This window comes from Acomys minous, assembly GCF_964271855.1.
Source record: "Acomys minous genome assembly, chromosome: 6".
NCBI lineage: Eukaryota > Metazoa > Chordata > Mammalia > Rodentia > Muridae > Acomys > Acomys minous.
The window spans coordinates 111,440,144-111,448,179 of NC_140487.1; positions in this window are offsets into that span (position 1 = coordinate 111,440,144).

The following is an 8,036-nucleotide window of genomic DNA, read 5'->3' on the forward strand; positions in this document are numbered from 1 at the left end:
CTTTGCTCCGCAGGGGGTGGGTTGGCAACGCGCGGGGTTTGGTTAGTTTGGTTGTCACACCTCCGGAGTATTTCCTGGCATCAAGTAGAGTTAAGGCCACAGGTGACGGTAAGCACTGTGGCTCCCACAGCACAGAGTATGTCCTTTTAGGATAGGATTGTCACCATTCTCTGTGTCCGTCACTCATTGGAAGTACAGCATGCTCAAGACTGAGGTTAGTCCCGGAACTACAAAGATAAGCATTAGGCAGGCTCGCGCTCCCCTCCCCTCCCCTCCCCCGCAACCACCCTACCCCCTCACTCCCCAACCCCCACCCCAGCACTCAAAAATGAACTTGGGTGCAGGGTTAGAGCCAAGGCAGGAGATCACAGAGCTCACCGACGGGGACAAGTAAAGTGTCCTCACTGGTCAGAGGATGTGAGCAGCGGGCAATCCAACTGGGGGATGCAGGGCTTTACAGCTCCCTTCCGCACTGGGCGGGACAGCGCTGCTGTGCCCCGAAAGCTGAATCCAGTTGGGCTGTGGAGATGGGAAATGGACACTTCAGGAGCAGACATGGTGGAAAGCAAGGATAGAAGGGAGCCTGCCCAGGTGTTCTGGGATGCCAGGCATATGTAGCTGATGCCCCTTTAGGACTTCTTCCTGCATGGAGCCTATGTGGCCTGCGACAGGCACCTCGGCTGGCCTTACTCCATGGATCTCGGCTGGACAGTTCTCTGCCTTCCAGTCCAGTTTCCTCCATTGAAAACAAGATGTGGGTTGGGGCTATAAAACTCTATAGCTGTTTGTTGTCAAATCTTAGGTGATTTTTGAAATTATGAAGGAGGAAATAAAAAAAAAATAAAATAAAATAAAAACCTGTGGTCTCATCCTCAAGAAGCAGCACCTGCCTGTGGTTTCTGCAATGACCTTGGAACTGAGGGACAGAATGAAGCAGCCCTCAGCCTGGCAGCTAGTCAGTGCCCCCTGCAGCTCCTGTTCCGGGCTCCACGTGAGCCTCAGGACACATGCACCGCCTGCCACACAGTAATAGATAAATACATAGGCAGACAGGAAGGGAGAGAGGGATGGAGAAAGAAAGAAGGAAGGAAAGAAAGACATAAAACAAGATCAAAAGCAATTTCCAGGGCCTGTCCAGCTGACACTAAATTTTCATTTTATTATTGCTTTCCACACCTCTGTTCTTTTTTTTTTTTTTTTTTTTTGGTTTTTTGAGACAGGGTTTCTGTGTATATCCCTGGCTGTCCTAGACTCACTTTGTAGACCAGGCTGGCCTCGAACTCACAGTGATCCGCCTGCCTCTGCCTCCCGAGTGCTAGGATTAAAGGCGTGCGCCAACACGCCCGGCCACACCTCTGTTCTTGATTTTTCCTTTCCCGTGAAAATATGGTGTAGAGAAAAAAATCTCCCTCCTGGCGCCCCCTCCTGTTCACAAATTCCATTGCTAAAATTGCTTTTAAAACAACAACAACAAGGAGTCTTTGCTGCTTTCCTGTGTCTGTAAAAAAAGAGACCATTTCAGTGATGTTGGGAAGCCTATCAGCCATGATGGAACATAGTAGGAGCGCCCCCTGTTGGCATGGCTTGTGTTTGCACTCTAAGAAGTGGGGGAAAAGTGAAAGCCTATCCTGGGGAAAACCCGGAGTGTATTTATTCATCAGGTGACCAGCCAATGTGGGGACAGAAACTGGTCCTTGCTGCTGCTGCTTTAGAGTCTATGTAGTACATTAATAATAGGTGGGCTTTTAAAATCTCTGATCTGATAACTCCTATATCCTGGGCATCCCTGAGCCTGGCTCTGATGTCTGTTCTGACTCTCACATGCAGTCTGCTTTTCATCCTGCCTTTGTGTTTGACTGTGGAAAGACAGACCACACAGGCAAGGGCAAAGTAGCAGCCATAAATAATAGTCAACTTTTAAAGGAAAGATGTGAAGTGTGGGGAGGAGAAATATTATCTTGAGTGTGAGTGGGTCTCAGGCTCTGGGAGAAGGGTGGTCTCGTGTAGCCCAGACTGGCCTTAGCCAGCTATGTAGCCAAGCATGACCTTGAACTCCTGATCCTCTGTCACCATGCATACCAGTTTATGAAGTGTTGGGGATTGAACCCGGGACTTCGTGAACGCTAAGTCAGCACTTTGCCAGCTGAGCTGACGCTCTGGCCCTGAACCTCAGGCTTGAGAGAACCTGCACCCAGTCCCTGAGTTCCCCACACACCCTCAGGCTTTTGTCTTTCACTCCCCAAGGTGGGACGAGAAAACTACGTGGCTGGCGTTAGGTGTTTTTGCTTCCCTCCGCTGATTAGGTGAGGTGGTCCTAAGGACAGGTTCCGGTGGGACTAAAATGCCCTAGTGTGTTAAAAAAAAAAAAAGGCTAATTTTCCCTCCTTCTTTTGAAGTCAGAGGGGATTTTTGTCAGCTCCCACTGTGAGGACATGGTCTGGCTCCTATGGGCAAAACTCCCAGATGGCTGGATCCACTCGAGTTCTCCCTTGGGCTTGGTAGACTGGGTCTCCAAAGATTCACCAGCTGAGGCTCAGGTCCCAAGCCCAGCACGGGCTCCCAAGTCCTCGTGAGGTTCCCATGTTCACCTCTCTGTCTCTTCACCATATCCTGTGACCTCAACCTCTCTGACAGATGGGCCCAGAAGAGTGGTCTCTTACTTGTTAGAATGGAGTGACCTATAACCTTATAGACCAGAAGGCAAACCGGAGACCCCGCCCCTCAGAGTACAGCCTCCCATGACGTCCAGAGAGCTGCCTGAGGTTCTTTTTGACTTGTCGTGACCCTGACGAAAGCAACTTAAGAGAGAAAAGGTTAATGGTAGCTCACATCTCAGAGGAACGGGGAAGGCAAGGCGGCAAGAACTTGCAGCAGCCGGCCACTTAACAGCTGCAGTCAGGAGATGTGTGTGTGCGTGTGTGTGTGTGTGTGTGTGTGTGCATGTGCGCATGCACGAGCATCATTTTAGAGCTCGTCAAGTTGACAATTAGCACTAACCATCGCAGGGCCCCTGGGACCTCCCACTGTCACTCTGACCCTTTGCCTTAGTCCTAAGGAGCTCTGCAGTACCACGGGGACAGGACCCAGCGGCGGGAGAGTCTCACTGAAGGTTATGAACCGATAACCCCCGCTGGGTCTTTTCCGTCTCCCGGTTCTATCTTCCCTGAGCCTGGAGTAAGTGGCCCTTGGGTGCCCTGGCACAGTGAAGTCAGACTGACCAACTTCATTTTGTGTATATCTACCAGCTTGGAAGCCTGGCCTTCCCTGACTGACCCTTCCTAACCTGCTTTAAGATCCCCTGCCTCCTGCCTGCTCCTTCCCAGCATCTTGCTCCTCGGCTATGATTCCCATCAGTCTCTGACTTCTCCTGGGAATAGCTCAGTTCACCCACACTGTCTCTGGGGCCCCTGTGTGGGGCAGTGTAAAATAAGGAACCCTGACTCTTACCCCACAGAACCCATTAGCAATACACAAGTAAAGAGTTCTCAGCTGGGCGGTGTTGACTCATACCTTTAATCCCAGCACTCGGGAGGCAGAGGCAGGCGGATCACTGTGAGTTCAAGGCCAGCCTGGTCTACAAAGTGAGTCCAGGACAGCCAAGGCTACACAGAGAAACCCTGTCTCGGGATAAAAAAAAAAAAAAGAATTCTCCAGAACACCATAATAGATTTTCCAACACCTTAGTCTTGCAGAAGGCCCAGGTCAAATATGCAGGCTGGAGGAAGCACAGGCAGCCAGTAGGGTTCCCTCAGAAACGAGGTCAGGCAGGTCCTCTTTTTCCCACAGTATTTATGCTACTGTTCACAGAATAAGCAGTGTACATGGTTATGAGCCGCCATGTGGTTGCTGGGAATCAAACTCAACACCTTTGGAAGAGCAGTCAGAGCTCTTAACCTCTGAGTCACCTCTCCAGCCCGCAGTGTACAATTCTCGGCATTTGACAGGAGAGCCCCAGGTACAGCAGGCTGACAGGAAGCAGCAGGCCAGTGTAATAATCAGCATAAGCCATGGCAGCACTTCCAGGTGGGTACTTTCTATACTCAACCTCCCCTACCCACAAACCCCCGCTGATTGCCTTGTAAAAATTTCAAATAGCTTTAAGCAACATAAATGACATTTTCACACCAAAAAAAAAAAAAAAAGTTTCTAAAGCAACGTTCTTCAGATGTCACCAGCGCCAGTGAGGGGAAACCAGATGTTTGATCTTCAGCATTTGAGAAAAATGTACTGTAGAAGTTGGAAGCTGGAGACAGTTCGGCAAAGGAAGGTCTTAGGTACCCACAAAACAAATTACACAGCCAGTGAGGAATGTGCCCCACCTCCCTGAGCCTCCCAGAAATCCATCAGTACTGAGGGACCTTTTCCAATGGCCTGCCCTATGCTGGCTAAACTACAGAAAACGGAGCCGGGCATAGTAGAGCAGGCCTGTAATCCCAGCACTCCAGAGGCAGGCAGATCTCTGTGAGTTCGAATCCAGCCTGGTCCTCAAAGTGAGGTGCAGGACAGCCAGGACTACAAGAGGGACCCTGTCTCTAAACAAAACAAACAAACAAAAACAAGAAACTTAAAGGCCTTTTCATTCCCAATGAGGACTGTTGGTGAGGAAAAGGGTCTTCAGGGTTTTGCTTTAAATGCTCTGTTAAAACATGAAGTAAGAGGAGAGAAACAAGAAAGTTAGCAAAACAGTGATATTTCTTGGTGGGATGTGGTGGCTCAAATCAGTAATCCCTGAAGGAGAGATAAACCTGATTTTTAGGATCCCAAGGGTGGGATCGGAACGGTCTTGTGAGAAAATAGGTGAGGTTAATCCACTGGAAGACCGACCACCTCATGCAGGAGCTTGATTGTTACCAGCTGAAAAGATTCCGTGATATATAAATGAGCTGAAAACTGGAGGCAGGGCTTTTTGGAGACTTCGGATAGTTGTGGCTGTTTATCGCTTCACTTCGAGATGCTTCTAGAGAGAACCGCTTGAGGGAAGGCTTGGGGCTCTGGCTCCTGCTGAGGTTCCGGGTTCTGGTTACTCCGGGTTCCAGCAGAAGAAATTCTGCTGATTACGCCAGAAGAATCATTCCTCGGAACTGATATCCTTACGGTTTTGTTATTGTGTTCCTTAATCCTCTTTTCCTATTGGTTTGGTTAGTTGGGTTATAAGTGACGTATGCTCGGTTAATAAGTTGTAGTAAAATATATTGGTTAAGAAAACTGAGCCTACAAATCCCAGCACTAGGGAGGCTGAGGCAGGAGAATTGCTGTGAGTTCCAGGCCAGGCTACAGAGTAGAGACCCTGTCTCAAAAAGCAAAAGTATATTATACACACAAAATAGTGATGCCATTTGTTGTTGTTTTGTTTTGTTTTTGAGACCGGGCTTCTCTCTGTAGCCCTGGCTGTCCTGAAACTTACTCTGTAGACCAGGCTGTCCTCAAACTCAAGAAGATTCGCCTGCCTCTGCCTCTGCCTCCCGGGAGCTGGGATTAAAGGAGGGTGCCGCCACCACCCCACATAGTGATGATTGGTGTTTTTTGTTTGGTTTTTGTTTTTTCATAGTGATGATTCTTAAAACCTGGTCATGGGAAGCTGGAATTCTCTCTAGTTTTGTGTATGTTTGACACTTTTTCCCATAGTAAATTTAAAAAATACCCAGAAGGGGAAAACGCCCTCAGCAGCCTTTTCATCTGGAGTCACCTATGTATCAATTATTTTAGGGCAGTGGCTCCCCCCTTCCTAACGCTGTGACCCCCCCAACCATAAGATGATTTCATTCCTACTTCATAACTGTGACTTTGCTACTGTTATAAATCACAAGGTCAATGTCTGATATGCGACCCCAAACAGGTTGAGGTACTTATTGAGTTCAGTCGCATGAGTGCAGACTCCTTCTCTTGTGACTTATGCAGCCTGTTGTTTCCCGACTGTCCTAGCTATAATTAACAGATGCTCTATCAGAAATACTTCTCTGGCCACTGAGGTGGCTCTGACGGTAAAGGGGCTTGCCAAGCACTCCTCACAGTGGCTTTCCGGAACGAACAGTGAGCAGTCTGCCAGCTGATATGTGATGTGTCTCCTGACATCTGGCATAATCTGGGTCACAGTCGGAAGGGGGAGTTGGTGAGTGCGGGCTGGAACTCACACCTCAAGGCTATGAGAAGGTCCGTGGGCACTCACAACACGTGCACGGTTGCTTCTATTTAAAGGGGCCTGGATCCTCTTACCTTATGGGATTTTTACTTTCTTTTGGCATTTTAAACAGTAATATCTCTGGCATTTAGCAAGTTAATTTGTCATCTTTTAAGATATTATTTTACGTTTTGTTTACTTATATTTTGTGTGGTGTGTGTGTATGTGTTCAAGTGAAGGTACATGTTTGAAGGCCAGAGGTCAAGTCAGGAGTTCTCTTTCTCAATAGTGTTCTGCCTTTTTTTGTTTGTTTGTTTGTTTGTTTTTGTTTTTTGAGACAGAGTTTCTCTGTGTAGCCTTGGCTGTCCTGGACTCACTTTGTAGACCAGGCTGGTACCGAACTCACAGTGATCAGCCTGCCTCTGCCTCCCAGAGTGCTGGGATTAAAGGTGTGCGCCACCATGACTGGCCCACCTTATTTTTCGAAACAGGTTCTTTTGTGATAAACCTGGAGCTCACCAGTTTCACTTCTACACTGGCCAGCAAGCCCCAGGGACCCTACTACCTCTGTCTTCTCAATGCTGAGACTACGGGTTCAAGCCTCCATGCCCAGCTTTATTACATGGGCACAGGGGATATGAACTCAGGTCCTTAGGCTTGCAAAGCAAGCACTTTATCTACTAAGCCATTTTCCAAGACCCTGGGCCAGGTTCTTAAAGAGCAAAATATGTTCTTTCCCCTCAAGGAAACTATTTCATGACCAACTGAGCTATGACATAATTAGGTTATTTTTAACGTAATTATCTGTTCCACAGAAGCCTCAGCCTGTATATTCCTGTGTGCATAGCTAATTAAATGTAATTAATGCTAGTCTGAAGGGCACTTACAGCTTGAGGGCAAGGTAGCAAGCTCTAATTAATAGCTTTGCATTTTTTCCCCTCCTACTGGATATAGCTTTTGGCCACTTGAGTCTTTTGTTTATGTCATGGGAGATTAAAGTTGTGGCTAATTAGGAGGTTGGCTAACAGATTGCTCTGTGCCCATCAGATAGCACTTGGCATCATGGCTCACTTTAGTAGCAGATTTGCTGGTGGGAGAGCAGAGGCTAAATTTTGCAGAAGGTAATTTTAGTTAAGAAAAAAATTTAAGGCCAGGTGTGGTGGCGCACACCTTTAACCCCAGTACCCAGGAGGCAGAGGCAGATGCATTGCTGTGAGTTCGAGGCCAGTCTGGTCTACAAAGTGAGTCCAGGATAGCCAAGACTACACAGAGAAACCCTGTCTCAAAAAAAAAAAAAAAAGAAAGAAAGAAAGAAAGAAAAAGAAAAAATTTAAATTATGTGTAACTGTGTGTGTGTCTGTGTGATGGTATATGCACATGCATGTCGGTGTCTGTAGAGGCCAGAAGAGGGCGCCACATTCCCTAGAGCCGGCGAGTTGCAGGTGGTTGTGAGTCACCAACATGGGTAATAGCAGCAAGGGCTGAGTCATCTCTGTCCCCACACAGTAGTTTGATGAAGCAAAGCTATTAACAGACATAGAAAGTACAAAAACAGACTTGTGTTTGTTTAGCCCAGTAGCCCACTTCTCTTTACACTCTCACATAGAAATCCATAGATACTATCACCTTACATTGTGTTAAATGGTCCATTGGGTTTTGTTGTTGTTGTTGTTCTTGAAACCATAGGGTATTTATGTGTTATTAAAAAAAAATTATAGAGCCGGGTGTGGTGGCTCACACCTTTAATCCTAGCACTCGGGAGGCAGAGGCAGGTGGATCGCTGTGAGTTCGAGGCCAGCCTGGTCTACAAAGTGAGTCCAGGACAGCCAAGGCTACACAGAGAGACCCTGTCTCCAAAAAAACCCAAACAAATAAATAATTATAGTGCTATTTTGATTTTTTTTTTTTTTGAGGCGGG